Here is a 15,319-nt window from a genome sequence, read left to right as displayed (position 1 = left end):
TGTATAAGAATTCCTGTATAGGTTTCTATGTAAACATAAGTCTTCATTTCCCTGGGATAAATACCCAGGAGTGCAATAACTAGATTGTAGGGAAATTGCATGGTTAGTTTTCAAAGAAACTCTCTCTTTTCTAGAGAGGCCATTCCATTTTACATTCCCACCAATAATATGTAAATTATCCAGTTTCTCCTCATCCTTGCCGGCATTGGTGTTGTCACAATTTTTTTTTTTTTAATTTTAGAAATTCTGCTGGTTGTGTAGTGGTAGCTTATGGTGGATTTAATTTGCATCTCCCTAATGGTTAATGATGTTAAACATCTTTCCAGGGACTTCTCTGGTGGTCCAGCAGTAAAGACTCTGCACTCCCAATGCAGGGGGCCCAGGTTCGATCCCTGGTTGGGGAACTAAGATCTCACATACCACAACTAAGCCCGCCTGCCACAACTACTGAGTCCGCACACCACAACGAAGAGCTCGCGTGCCACAATGGAGACCCAGCACAGCCACAATTAAAAAACATTTTTTTTCCATGTGCCTATCTGCCATCACTACATCCTTTTTTTGGTGAAATGTCACTTCATGTATTTTGTCTGTTTTCTTGTTAGATTCTTTCTTCTTATTTCCTTTTTCTTTTCCTTTCTTCTTTTTTTTTTTAAACTGTTGAATTTTGAGAGTTCTTTATGCATACTAGTTACTAGTCTTTTGTCACATATGTGGTTTGCAAATACTTTCTGCCCCTCTTAACATCCTCTTTTCATCCTCTTAACATGGTCTTTTGCAGAGCGCAAGTTTTTAATTTTAATGAAGTCCAGTTAATCCTTTTATGGATGATGCCTTTGGTGTCAAGACTAAGAACTCTGTGTTTAGCACTATATGTGGAAGATTTTCTCCTATGTTTTTACCTAAAAGTTTTATAGTTTTACATTTTATTTTTAAGTCCATGATCCATTTTGAGTTAATTTTTATATAAGGTGTGAGGCTAAGGTTGAGGGTTTGTTTGTTTTTAACCTATGAATGTACAATTACTCCAGCACCATATTTTGAGAAGTCTGTCTTTCCTCCATTGAATTGCTTTTGTACCTTTGTAAAAAAAATCAACTAGGCATATATGTGGAGATCTATTTCTATCTATCTATCTATCTATTTCTGGATACTCTATTCTATTGATCTAGCGTTTATCCTTCTGCCAATAGCACACAGTCTTGATTACTGTAGCTACTTAATAAATCTTGAAATTAAGTAGATGAATTACTTCCATTTTTTCTTATTTAAAATTGTTTTAGTTATTCTAGCTTCTTTGCCTTTCCTTATAAAAACCTTGCCCATGTCTACAAAAAAATCTTTGTGTGATTTTGATAGAAACTGCATTAAACTTATATATCACTTTAGAGATGAGTGGCATCCTTACTGTGCTGAGCCTTCCAATCCATTCACACAATGTCTCTCCATTTATTTAGATCTTCTTTGATTTCTTTCATTAGTGTTTTGAGTTTTCAGCACACAAGCCCTCTCATGTTTTGTTAGATTTATGCTTAAGTATTTCATTTTTTGAACAATTTAAAATGGTATTTTATTTTAATTTCAGTGTTCACATGGTCATTACTAGAATATAGAAATATAATTGATTTTGTTATGTGGATCTTGTATCCTGAAAACTTGCTGAACTCACTTATTAGTTTTAGAAGGGTTTTTTGGGTAGATTCTTTGGAATTTTAGGCAGACAATCATATCATTTGCAAATAGTGCCATTTTTGTTTCTTTCCTAAAATCTTTTTCTTTTTTTTTTTTTGCGGTACGCGGGCCTCTCACCGCTTCGGCCCCTCCCGCCGCAGAGCACAGGCTCCAGACGCGCAGGCCCAGTGGCCATGGCCCACAGGGCCAGCCGCTCCGCAGCATGCAGGATCCTCCCGGACCAGGGCATGAACCCGCGTCCCCTGCATCGGCAGGCGGACTCTCAACCACTGCACCACCAGGGAAGCCCCCTAAAATCTTTATTCCTTTAATTTCCTTTTCCTGCCTTAATGCTCTGACTAGAACTTCCTGCAGTATGTTGATGAAAGTGGAAATACTTGCCTTGTTCCTGAAATTTGGGAGAAAGAATTTGGTCTTTCTCCAGTAAGTAAAATGTTAGCTGTAGATTTTTTTCTATCAAATTGAGGAAGTTCCCTTCTGTTCCTTTTTTTCTAAGAGTCTTTATCAAGAATGGATGTTGAATTCTGTCAAATGCTTTTTCTGAAATGACTGATATGACTGAGTGATTTTTCTCCTTTAGACTGTTAAAGTGGATTACAGTAATTGATCTTCAAATGTTGAATCAACCTTGCATCCTGGGAATAATCTCCACTTTGTTATAGTGTATAGTTCTTTTTGTATAGTGCTGAATTCTATTTTCTAATATTTTGTTAAGGATTTTGCATGTATATTCATGATGAATATTGGTTTGTAGTTTTCTTTTTTGTACTGTTTTTATTTGTTTTTGGTATCAGGGGAATACTAGTTTCATAAAGTGAATTGGTAAGTAATTGGTAAGTATTCTCTCTTATTTTCTGGAAGAGATTGTGTAGAATTGGTGTTAATTCTTTAAATATTTTGTAGACTTTTCCAGTGAAACCACCTGGGCCTGAAGCTTTCTTTTGGGGGGAGTTTTTATCAGTTTCCTTAATAGTTTATAGGGCTAGTTACTCAAGTTATCTGTTTCATCTTAAGTAAGTTGTGACAGTTTGTGTTTTTTTAGGAATTGGTCTTTTTTCATCTAAGTTGTCAAGTGTATGTGTGTAGTTGTTCTTAGTATTTCCTTATCTTTCTTTTGATCTCTGCAGGGTCTATAGTGATAACCTCAATTTCATTCCTGATATTGGTAATTCATGCCTTCTCTCATTTTTGCTTTGTCTTCCTAGTTTTGTCAATTTTATCAATCTTTTCAAAGAACCAGCTCTTTGTTTCATTGATTTTTTTCTATAGATTTTTCTGTTTTCAATTTCATTGATTTCTCTTCTTGTCCATATTCTTTCCTTTCGTCTTCTTGCATTGAGTTTATTTTACTCTCTTTCTAGGTTCTTGAGGTTCTTGAGAGCTTAGATTGTTGATCTGGGATTTTTCCCTCTTTTCTAATGTATGCATTTAGTGCTAAAATTTCCCTCTCAGCACCGCTCTAACTGCATTCCACAAATTTCTATATAATTTATTTTTATTTGAATTCAGTTCAATGTATTTTTAAAAATTTTTATCTAGGTAAAGTCAATTTACAATATTATGTTAGTTTCAGGTGTACAGCAAAGTGATTCAGTTATATATATTTTTTCAGATTATTTTCCATTTTAGGTTATTACAAGATATTGAATATAGTTCCCTGTGCTATACAGTAAATCCTTGTTGCTTATCTGTTTTATATATGGTAGTTTGTATCTGTTAATCCCATAATCCTAATTTATCCCTACCACCCCTTCTTTCCCCTTTGGTAACCATAAGTTAGTTTTCTACACCTGTGCTGTACAATGTATTTTTTATTTCTCTTGTGACATCTTCTTTGATCCATGAATTTTTTGTTAGTAGTGTGCTGTTTAGCTTCTAATCGTTTAAAAATCTCACTGTTATCTTTTTGTTATTGATATCTAGTTTGATTCCATTGTGTTCAAAGAAGAAACTCTTCATGATTTTAATTCTTAAATTTGTTGAGGCTTGTTTTATGGCCCAGGATATGGTCTATCCTCGCATATCTTGGTATATTCTGTTAGGGCTTCGAAGGAACGTGTAATTTTGTTGTTTTTGGGTGGAACGTCCTAAAAATGTCAATGAAATCCTGTCAGTTGTTGTTTTCCTCTTTATCCTTGCTGATTTTCTGTCTAGCTCTATCTCTTGTTGAGAAAGGAGTATTGAAGTCTTCAACTCCAAGTGTGGATTTGTCTATTTCTCCTCTCAGCTCTATCAGGTTTTTTGTTTGTTTGTTTGTTTTAGCTCTATCAGTTTTTGCTTCATATATTTTGCAGCTTTGTTGTTGGTATATATACATTTAGGATTGTTACACTTTCTTGGTAAATAGGTCCCATTATCACTGTGTAATGTCCCTCTTTGTCCCTGGTAAAATTGTTTGCTCTGAAGTCTACTTTATCTGATATTAATATAGCCACTCCTGCTTTCTTTTGATTGCTATCTGCATGGGAGTTATATTTTCTAAAGAGCTTCTTTAAAATGGAAAATAGATGATGAGAATTCTACTTACATACTTTTTAAAAATGGAGTGAACTTTTAGTTTTCCATAGTGAAAAGAACCCGAAATTGCAAAGACCAAGCAGCATTGCTGAATTTACTCCCCATGCGCTCTCTTGTGGGTGAACAAATTAATAATAAAAAAAAGAAATGAATCCTAGTAACTTTGATATGCCTGATTCAAAGCTGACATATACCAATCCTTGTAGAATTTATGCCAAAGAACAGAACTACAGTCAGAGGTCTTCTGCTAATTTGTATTTTATGGTGATGATTCTCCCAACCTCTAGAATTTTGCTGGATTCCCCCAGGCCTCACATTCACAAAAGATCTTAAATATAAAATTTTAATATTTTTTCCAAATGAAACCATACATATAACCACAGAGGCATGCAAACAAAACTGAAAGAGGCTTATCCAGGAAGTTTAAACTTGTGGTCCATTACTGGACCACATTGCTGATTCTGTGTTGTGAATTAATATTTTTATGAATTCTGTAATTATCTTCTATTAGCACAATTATAGTAAATTTTATTATTTCTGATTTTTTTGTATTAAAATGGCCAATTTTTAAAATGTAGATATTTAAAATATGCTTTAATACTTGTGGCCCCATTCAGACACTTCTTCATTTTATGAAGAAATGGCCCCATTCAGACATTTCTTCATTTAACTTACCAGGAATCCTAAAAAATGGCATTAACAGAGTTCTCTTTTGATGGCTCTGGTGAGTCCTGAGTCCTTTGAGTATAGTATGCCCTGATCTAGGATGACTGGATTCATATTAGCTGATTATCTAGGCTTTTATCTAGAAAGAAACAGAGCCCAGGTATTTTTCCCCTTGTGTTGGAACAGCACCTTGGAAGAATCAACACTAGAAGTGTTGCTTTCTACCCACCCTCATGAAACATCAGGCTGGGATGCTGATCTACCAATTCAAATAAACCATTTAACAAAACTAAAATGTATCACATCTTGTCCTTTATGTCTGTAATAGGAGGCAGATTCCCAAACTAAATACAAATACAGAGTAGACATTTTATCACCTTTTCTGGAAAGCCAAAAGCTTTCTCAAAATCCACTTGAAAGCTGATGCCACGACTGTGTAATATAAATACAGGCCAAGGACCAAGTTCCAGTCCTTCAAGTTGGGATATTTTTTGGTGAATCTAGATATTTAAAAAATTCATATCCTCCAAATTATAGAGGATAGTGGAAAATGTCAGGAGAGTTGATGGCCTTACTAAATTGAACACTGTCATGAGTTAAAAGACAAAAAGAGGGCTTCCCTGGTGGCGCAGTGGTTGGGAGTCTGCCTGCCGTTGCAGGGGACACGGGTTCGTGTCCCGGTTCGGGAAGATCCCACATGCCACGGAGCGGCTGGGCCCGTGAGCCATGGCCACTAAGCCTGCGCGTCCAGAGCCTGTGCTCTGCAACGGGAGAGGCCCGCGTACCGCAAAAAAAAAAAAGACAAAAAGAAAAATCGGTCCACAACACAACTGACGTTCATGCCATTCCACTGTTCACTCACTGGAGGTGACAGCCCGAGGCAGCACTGTGATCAAAGAGAAAGGCGGAGGGCTTCCCTGGTGGCGCAGTGGTTAAGAATCCGCCTGCCAATGCAGGGGACACGGGTTCGAGTCCTGGTACAGGAAGATCCCACATGCCACGGAGCAACTAAGCCCATGCAACACAACTACTGAGCTTGCACTCTAGAGCCTGTGAGCCACAACTACTGAAACCCACGCACCTAGAGCCCATGCTTCGCAACAAGAGAAGCCACCACAATGAGAAGCCTGTGCACCACAACAAAGAGTAGCCCCCGCTTACCACAATTAGAGCAAGCCTGTGCACAGCAACGAAGACCCAACTCAGCCATAAATAAATAAATAAAATTTATTAAAGAAAAAGAGAAAGGTGGAATTATGTGTGGGTTACATGTTACCATCTTCATATTGGCACGGTCTGGCAGAGCCATATATAGGTGTTATGATGGGATTCAAGCCTTGAAATCATGATATTTGTGATCAGAATTAATGGAGGTTTTCATCTGTTATCCATTGCTACTTTAAAAACAATAAAACAGAATCCTTCTGAGGCTTAAAAGATAAATATTAAAAGAGCAAATGGGTACAGAAGTCTCATTAACTGATTACTTAGGATCACTTCTCTCAAACCACTGACATATTAATTTGAAGCAAAGTTTAAATTGTTTTGTTATGGTTTAAATAAGTAATACACTCACATGGGTCAAAAATCAAACAAAGAGCTGTGCAATAAGAATAAAATACCTAGGATCAAACCTACCTAAGGAGACAAAAGAACTGTACTCCGAAAATTATAAGACATTGATGAAAGAAATTGAAGATGACACAAACAGATGGAAAGATATACCATGTTCTTGGATTGGAAGAATCAATCTTGTTAAAATGACCATATAACCTAAAGCAATCTACAGATTTAATGCAATCCCTATCAAATTACCAACGGCATTTTCCTCAGAACTAGAATAATTTTAAATTTTGTGTGGAAACACAAAAGACTCTGAATAGCCAAAACAGTCCTGAGGAAAAAAAAAAACAGAGCTGGAGGAATCATGCTCTGGGACTTCAGACTATACTACAAAGCTACAGTCATTAAAGAGTATGGTACTGGCACAAAAACAGACACAGATCAATGGAACAGGATAGAAAGCCCAGAAATAAACCCACACACCTATGGTCAATTAATCTACAACAAAAGAGGCAAGAATATACAATGGAGAAAAGATAGTCTCTTCGATAAGTGGTGCTGGGGAAACTGGACAGCTACATGTAAAAGAATGAAATTAGAACATTCTCTAACACTATATACAAAAATAAACTCAAAACAGATTAAAGACCTAAATGTAAGACAGGATACTATAAAATTCCTAGGGGAAAACATAGGCAGAACACTCTTTGACATAAATTGCAGCAATAGTTTTTTGGATCCATCTCCTAGAGTAAAAGCAAGAATAAACAAATGGGGCCTAATTAGACTTAAAAGTTTTTGCACAGCAAAGGAAACAATCAACAAAATGAAAAGAAAACCTATAGAATGGGAGAAAATATTTGCAAATGATGAGACTGACAAGGGAGGGAATAATTTCCAAAGTATCCAAACACCTCATACAGCTCAATAAAAATAAAAAATGGGCAGAACCTAAGTAGACGTTTCTCCAAAGTGGATATACAGATGGCCAACAGGCATGTGAAAAGATGTTCAATATTGCAAATTATTAGAGAAGTGTAAATCAAAACTACAATAAGGTATCACCTCACACCAGTCAGAATGGCCATCATCAAAAAGACTACAAATAGGGCTTCTGGGAAGATGTCGGAAGAGTAAGACGCAGAGATCACCTTCCTCCCCACAGATACACCAGAAATACATCTACACGTGAAACAACTCCTACAGAACACCTACTGAACGCTGGCAGAAGACCTCCCAAAAGGCAAGAAACCCCCCACGTACCTGTGTAGGGCAAAAGAAAAAAGAATAAACAGAGACAAAAGGATACGGACGGGACCTGCACCAGTGGGAGGGAGCTGTGAAGGAGGAAAGGTTTCCACACACTAGGAAGCCCCTTCGCGGGCGGAGACTGCGGGTGGCAGAGGGGGAAGCTTCGGAGCCACGGAGGAGAGCACAGCAACAGGGGTGCAGAGGACAAAGCGGAGAGATTCCCACACAGAGGATCAGGGCCAACCAGCAGTCACCAGCCCGAGAGGCTTGCCTGCTCACCCGCCAGGGCGGGCGGGGCTGGGAGCTGAGGCTCGGGCTTCGGTCAGAGCGTCGAGAGAGAACTGGGGTTGGCGGCGTGAACACAGCCTGCAGGGGGTTAGTGCGCCACGGCTAGCCGGGACGGAGTCCGGGGAAAAGTCTGGACCTGCCGAAGAGGCAAGAGACTTTTTCCTCCTTCTTTGTTTCCTGGTGCGCGAGGAGAGGGGATTAAGAGCGCTGCTTAAAGGAGCTCCAGAGACGGGCGCAAGCCGTGGCTAAAAGCGCGGACCCCAGAGACGGACATGAGACGCTAAGGCTGCTGCTGCCGCCACCAAGAAGCCTGTGTGAGAGCACAGGTCACTATCCACACCCCCCTTCCAGGGAGCCTGTGCAGCCCGCCACTGCCAGGGTCCCGGGATCCACGGACAACTCCCCAGGGAGAGCGCACGGTGTGCCTCGGGCTGGTGCAACATCACGCCAGCCTCTGCCACCACAGGCCCGCCCCGCATCATGCCCCTCCCTCCCCCCGGCCTGAGTGAGCCAGAGCCCCCGAATCAGAGGCTCCTTTAACCCCGTTCTGTCTGAGCGAAAAACAGACGCCCTCCGGCGACCTACACGCAGAGGCGGCGCCAAATCCAAAACTGAGGCCCTGGGATCTGTGAGAAAAAAGAAGAGAAAGGGAAATCTCTCCCAGCAGCCTCAGAAGCAGCAGATTAAAGCTCCACAATCAACTTGATGTACCCTGCATCTGTGGAATACATGAATAGACAACGAATCATCCCAAATTAAGGAGGTGGACTTTGAGAGAAAGATTTATGATTTTTTCCCCTTTTCCTCTTTTTGTGAGTGTGTATGTGTATGCTCTGTGGGAGATTTTTTCTTTATAGCTTTGCTTCCACCGTTTGTCCTAGGGTTCTATCCATCCTTTTTTTAAATATTTTTTTTCTTAATAATTATTTTTTATTTCAATAACTTTATTTTATTCTACTTTATCTTCTTTCTTTCTTTTTTCTTTCCTTCCTTCCCTCCTTTAGACAATGAATCATCCCAAATTGAGGAGGTGCACTTTGAGAGAAAGATTAATGATTTTTTCCACTTTTCCTCTTTTTGTGAGTGTGTATGTGTATGTTTCCGTGTGAGATTTTGTCTGTATAGCTTTGCTTCCACCATTTGTCCTAGGGTTCTATACATCCGTTTTGTTTTTGTTTTTTAATTTTTTCTTTTTTTTCTCTTAATAACTATTTTATTTTAATAACTTTATTATTTTTTATCTTACTTTATCTTCTTTTTTTTCCCCTCCTTCCCTCCTTCCTTCTTTCCTCTCTGCCTCCTTTCTTTCTTTCTTTCTTTCTTTCTACTAATTCCTTCTTTCTACTTTTTCTCCCTTATATTCTGAGCCACGTGGACGAAAGGCTCTTAGTGCTACAGCCAGGAGTCACTGCTGTGCCTCTGAGGTGGGAGAGCCAACTTCAGGACACTGGTCCACAAGAGACCTCCCAGCTCCACATAATATCAAACGGCAAAAATCTCCCAGAGATCTCCATCTCAACGCCAGCACCCAGCTTCACTCAACGACCGGCAAGCTACAGTGCTGGACACCCTATGCCAAACAACTAGCAAAACAGGAACACAACCCCACCCATTAACAGAGAGGCTGCCTAAAATCATAATAAGTCCACAGACACCCCAAAACACACCACCAGACGTGGACCTGCCCACCAGAAACACAAGATCCAGCCTCATCCACCAGAACACAGGCACTAGTCCCCTCCACCAGGAAGCCTACACAACCCGCTGAACCAAACTTAGCCACTGGGGACAGACACCAAAAACAACAGGAACTAAAAACCTGCAGCCTGCAAAAAGGAGACCCCAAACACAGTAAGATAAGCAAAATGAGTACACAGAAAAACACACAGCAAATGAAGGAGCAAGATAAAAACCCATCAGACCTAACAAATGAAGAGGAAATAGGCAGTCTACCTGAAAAGGAATTCAGAATAATGATAATAAAGATGATCCAAAATCTTGGAAATAGAATAGACAAAATGCAAGAAACATTTAATAAGGATATAGAAGAACTAAAGATGAAACAAGCAATGATGAACAACACAATAAATGAAATGAAATATACTCCAGAAGGGATCAATAGCAGAATAACTGAGGCAGAAGAACGGATAAGTGACCTGGAAGATAAAATAGTGGAAAAAACTACTGCAGAGCAGAATACAGAAAAAAGAATGAAAAGAACTGAGGACAGTCTCAGAGACCTCTGGGACAACATTAAATGCATCAACATTCGAATTATAGGGGTTCCAGAAGAAGAGAAAAAGAAAGGGACTGAGAAAATATTTGAAGAGATTATAGTTGAAAACTTCCCTAATATGGGAAAGGAAATAGTTAATCAAGTCCAGGAAGCACAGAGAGTCCCATACAGGATAAAGCCAAGGAGAAATACGCCAAGACACATATTAATCAAACTGTCAAAAATTAAATACAAAGAAAACATATTAAAAGCAGCAAGGGAAAAACAACAAATAACACACAAGAGAATCCCCATAAGGTTAACAGCTGATCTTTCAGCAGAAACTCTGCAAGACAGAAGGGACTGGCAGGACATATTGAAAGTGAGGAAAGGGAAAAACCTACACCAAGATTACTCTACCCAGCAAGAATTTCATTCAGATTCGACAGAAAAATTAAAACCTTTATAGACAAGCAAAAGTTAAGCGAATTCAGCACTACCAAACCAGCTTTACAACAAATGCTAAAGGAACTTCTAGGCAGGAAACAAAAGAGAAGGAACAGACCTACAATAACAAACCCAAAACAATTAAGAAAATGGGAATAGGAACATACATATCGATAATTACCTTAAATGTAAATGGACTAAATGCCACCACCAAAAGACACAGATTGGCTGAATGGATTCAAAAACAAGACCCATATATAAGCTGTCTACAAGAGACCCATTTCAGACCTAGAGACACATACAGACTGAAAGTAAGGGGATGGAAAAAGATATTCCATGCAAATGGAAACCAAAAGAAAGCTGGAGTAGCAATTCTCGTATCAGACAAAATAGACTTTAAAATAAAGACTATTACAAGAGACACTACACAATGATCAAGTGATCGATCCAAGAAGAAGATATAACAATTGTAAATATTTATGCACCCAACATAGGAGCAGCTCAATACATAAGGCAAATACTAACAGCCATAAAAGGGGAAATCGACAGTAACACATTCATAGTAGGGGACTATAACACCCCACTTTCACCAATGGACAGATCATCCAAAATGAAAATAAATAAGGAAACACAAGCTTCAAATGATACATTAAACAAGATGGACTTAATTGATACTTATAGGACATTCCATCCAAAAACAACAGAATACACATTTTTCTCAAGTGCTCATGGAACATTCTCCAGGATAGATCATATCTTGGTTCACAAATCAAGCCTTGGTAAATTTAAGAAAATTGAAATCGTATCAAGTATCTTTTCCGACCACAACGCTATGAGACTAGATATCAATTACAGGAAAAGATGTGTAAAAATACAAACACATAGAGGCTAAACAATACACTACTTAATAACGAAGTGATCACTGAAGAAATCAAAGAGGAAATTAAAAAATACCTAAAAACAAATGACAATGGAGACACGGCGACCCAAAATCTATGGGATGCAGCAAAAGCAGTTCTAAGAGGGAAGTTTATAGCAAGACAATCCTACCTTAAGAAACAGGAAACATCTCGAATAAACAACCTAACCTTGCACCTAAAGGAATTAGAGAAAAGAACAAAAAAACCCCAAAGTTAGCAGAAGGAAAGAAATCATAAAAATCAGATCAGAAATAAATGAAAAAGAAATGAAGGAAATGATAGCAGAGATCAATAAAACTAAAAGCTGGTTCTTTGAGAAGATAAACAAAATTGATAAACCATTAGCCAGACTCATCAAGAAAAAAAGGGAGAAAACTCAAATCAATAGAATTAGAAATGAAAAAGGAGAAGTAAAAACTGACACTGCGGAAATACAAGAGATCATGAGAGATTACTTACAAACAACTCTATGCCAATAAAATGGACAACCTGGAAGAAATGGACAAATTCTTAGAAATGCACAACCTGCCAAGACTGAATCAGGAAAAAATAGAAAATATGAACAGACCAATCACAAGCACTGAAATTGAAACTGTGATTAAAAATCTTCCAACAAACAAAAGCCCAGGACCAGATGGCTTCACAGGCGAATTCTATCAAACATTTAGAGAAGAGCTAACACCTATCCTTCTCAAACTCTTCCAAAATATAGCAAAGGGAGGATCACTCCCAAACTCATTCTACGAGGCCACCATCACCCTGATACCAAAACCAGACAAGGATGTCACAAAGAAAGAAAACTACAGGCCAATATCACTGATGAACATACATGCAAAAATCCTCAACAAAATACTAGAAAACAGAATCCAACAGCACATGAAACGGAGCATACACCATGATCAAGTGGGGTTTATTCCAGGAATGCAAGGAGTTTTCAATATATGCAAATCAATCAACATGATACACCATATTAACAAATTGAAGGAGAATAACCATATGATCATCTGAATAGATGCAGAGAAAGCTTTCGACAAAATTCAACACCCATTTATGATAAAAACACTCCAGAAAGTAGGCATAGAGGGAACTTTCCTCAACATAATAAAGGCCATATATGACAAACCCACAGCCAACATCATCCTCAATGGTGAAAAACTGAAAGCATTTCCACTAAGATCAGGAACAAGACAAGGTTGCCCACTCCCACCACTCTTATTCAACATAGTTTTGGAAGTTTTAGCCACAGCAATCAGAGAAGAAAAGGAAATAAAAGGAATCCAAATTGGAAAAGAAGATGTAAAGCTGTCACTGTTTGCAGATGACATGATACTATACATAGAGAATCCTAAAGATGCTACCAGAAAACTACTAGAGCTAATCAATGAATATGGTAAAGTTGCAGGACACAAAATTAATGCACAGAAATCTCTGGCATTCCTATACACTAATGATGAAAAATCTGAAAGTGAAATCAAGACAACACTCCCATTTACCATTGCAGCAAAAAGAATAAATATCTAGGAATAAACCTACCTAAGGAGACAAAAGACCTGTATGCAGAAAATTATAAGACACTGATGAAAGAAATTAAAGATGATACAAACAGATGCAGAGATATACCACGTTCTTGGATTGGAAGAATCAACATTGTGAACATGACTCTACTACCCAAAGCAATCTACAGATGCAATGCAATCCCTATCAAACTACCACTGGCATTTTTCACAGAACTAGAACAATGAATGTCACAATTTGTATGGAAACACAAAAAACCCCAGATAGCCAAAGCAATCTTGAGAACGAAAAATGGAGCTGGAGGAATCAGGTTCCCTGACTTCAGACTATACTACAAAGCTACAGTAATGAAGACAGTATGGTACTGGCACAAAAACAGAAAGATAGATCAATGGAACAGGATAGAAAGCCCAGAGTTAAACCCACGCATATATGGTCACCTTATCTTTGATAAAGGAGGCAGGAATGTACAGTGGAGAAAGGACAGCCTCTTCAATAAGTGGTGCTGGGAAAACTGGACAGGTACATGTAAAAGTATGAAATTAGGGCTTCCCTGGTGGCTCAGTGGCTGAGAGTCCGCCTGCCGATGCAGGGGACACGGTTTCGTGCCCCAGTCCGGGAAGATCCCACATGCCGCGGAGTGGCTGGGCCCATGAGCCATGGCCGCTGAGCCTGCGCATCCAGAGCCTGTGCTCCGCAACAGGAGAGGCCACAATAGTGAGAGGCCCGCATACCCCAAAAAATAAAAAATAATAATAAATTTTAAAAAAAGTATGAATTTAGATCACTCCCTAACACCATACACAAAAATAAGCTCAAAATGGATTAAAGACCTAAATGTAAGGCCAGAATCTATCAAACTCTTAGAGGAAAACATAGGCAGAACACTCTATGACATAAATCACAGCAAGGTCCTTTTTGACCCACCTCCTAGAGAACTGGAAATAAAAACAAAAATTAAAAAATGGGACCTAATGAAACTTCAAAGCTTTTGCACAGCAAAGGAAACCATAAACAAGACAAAAAGACAACCCTCAGAATGGGAGAAAATATTTGCAAATGAAGCAATCTGACAAAGGATTAATCTCCAAAATTTACAAGCAACTCATGCAGCTCATTAACAAAAAAACAAACAACCCAATCCAAAAATGGGCAGAAGACCTAAATAGACATTTCTCCAAAGAAGATATAGACTGCCAACAAACACATGAAAGAATGCTCAACATCATTAATCATTAGGGAAATGCAAATCAAAATTACAATGAGATATCATCTCACACCAGTCAGAATGGCCATCATCAAAAAATCTAGAAAAAATAAATGCTGGAGAGGGTGTGGAGAAAAGGCAACACTCTTGCACTGTTGGTGGGAATGTAAATTGATACATCCACTGTGGAGAACAGTATGGAGGTTCCTTAAAAATCTACAAAGTGAACTACCAAATGACCCAGCAATCCCACTACTGGGCATATACCCTGAGAAAACCATAATTCAAAAAGAGTCATGTACCAAAATGTTCTTTGCAGCTCTCTTTACGATAGCCCGGAGATAGAAACAATCTAAGTGTCCATCATCGGATGAATGGATAAAGAAGATGTGGCACATATATACAATGGAATATTACTCAGCCATAAAAAGAAACAAAATTGAGCTATTTGTTATGAGGTGGATAGACCTAGAGTCTGTCATACAAAGTGAAGTAAGTCAGAAAGACAGAGACAAATACTGTATGCTAACACATATATATGGAATTTAAGGAAAAAAATGTCATGAAGAACCTAGGGGTAAGACAGGAATAAAGACACAGACCTACTAGAGAATGGACTTGAGGATATGGGGAGGGGGAAGGGTGAGCTGTGAGAAAGGGAGAGAGAGGCATGGACATATATACACTACCAAACATAAGGTAGATAGCTAGTGGGAAGCAGCCGCATAGCACAGCGAGATCAGCTTGGTGCTTTGTGACCGCCTGGGGAGGTGGGATAGGGAGGGTGGGAGGGAGGGAGAAGCAAGAGGGAAGAGATATGGGAACATATGTATACGTATAACTTATTCACTTTGTTATAAAGCAGAAACTAACACACCACTGTAAAGCAATTATACTCCAATAAAGATGTAAAAAAAAAAGAAAAAACCTAAATTAGACCTACACTACTTGAGGAGACAGCTTCTAATTCTGGCAAATCCTGAATCACATGAATTAAGAAATTGAATCATGATAAAATAAAAGATAAAGTCCATGTTT

The 15,319-nt window shown here is 38.6% G+C and overlaps 1 long non-coding RNA gene across 1 annotated transcript in view; it reads right to left on the bottom strand.

Moving 5' to 3' along the window:
- Positions 1 to 15,319, bottom strand: part of LOC309819107 — a 57,824-nt gene that overhangs the window by 18,101 nt on the left and 24,404 nt on the right. The gene's annotated exons all lie outside the window — the stretch shown is intronic.

Source organism: Grampus griseus, assembly GCF_964374135.1.
Source record: "Grampus griseus genome assembly, chromosome: 2".
NCBI classification, from domain to species: Eukaryota; Metazoa; Chordata; class Mammalia; order Artiodactyla; family Delphinidae; genus Grampus; species Grampus griseus.
Note: the sequence above shows the minus strand (reverse complement) of the source record. Positions and strands in the feature narration are given on the sequence as shown.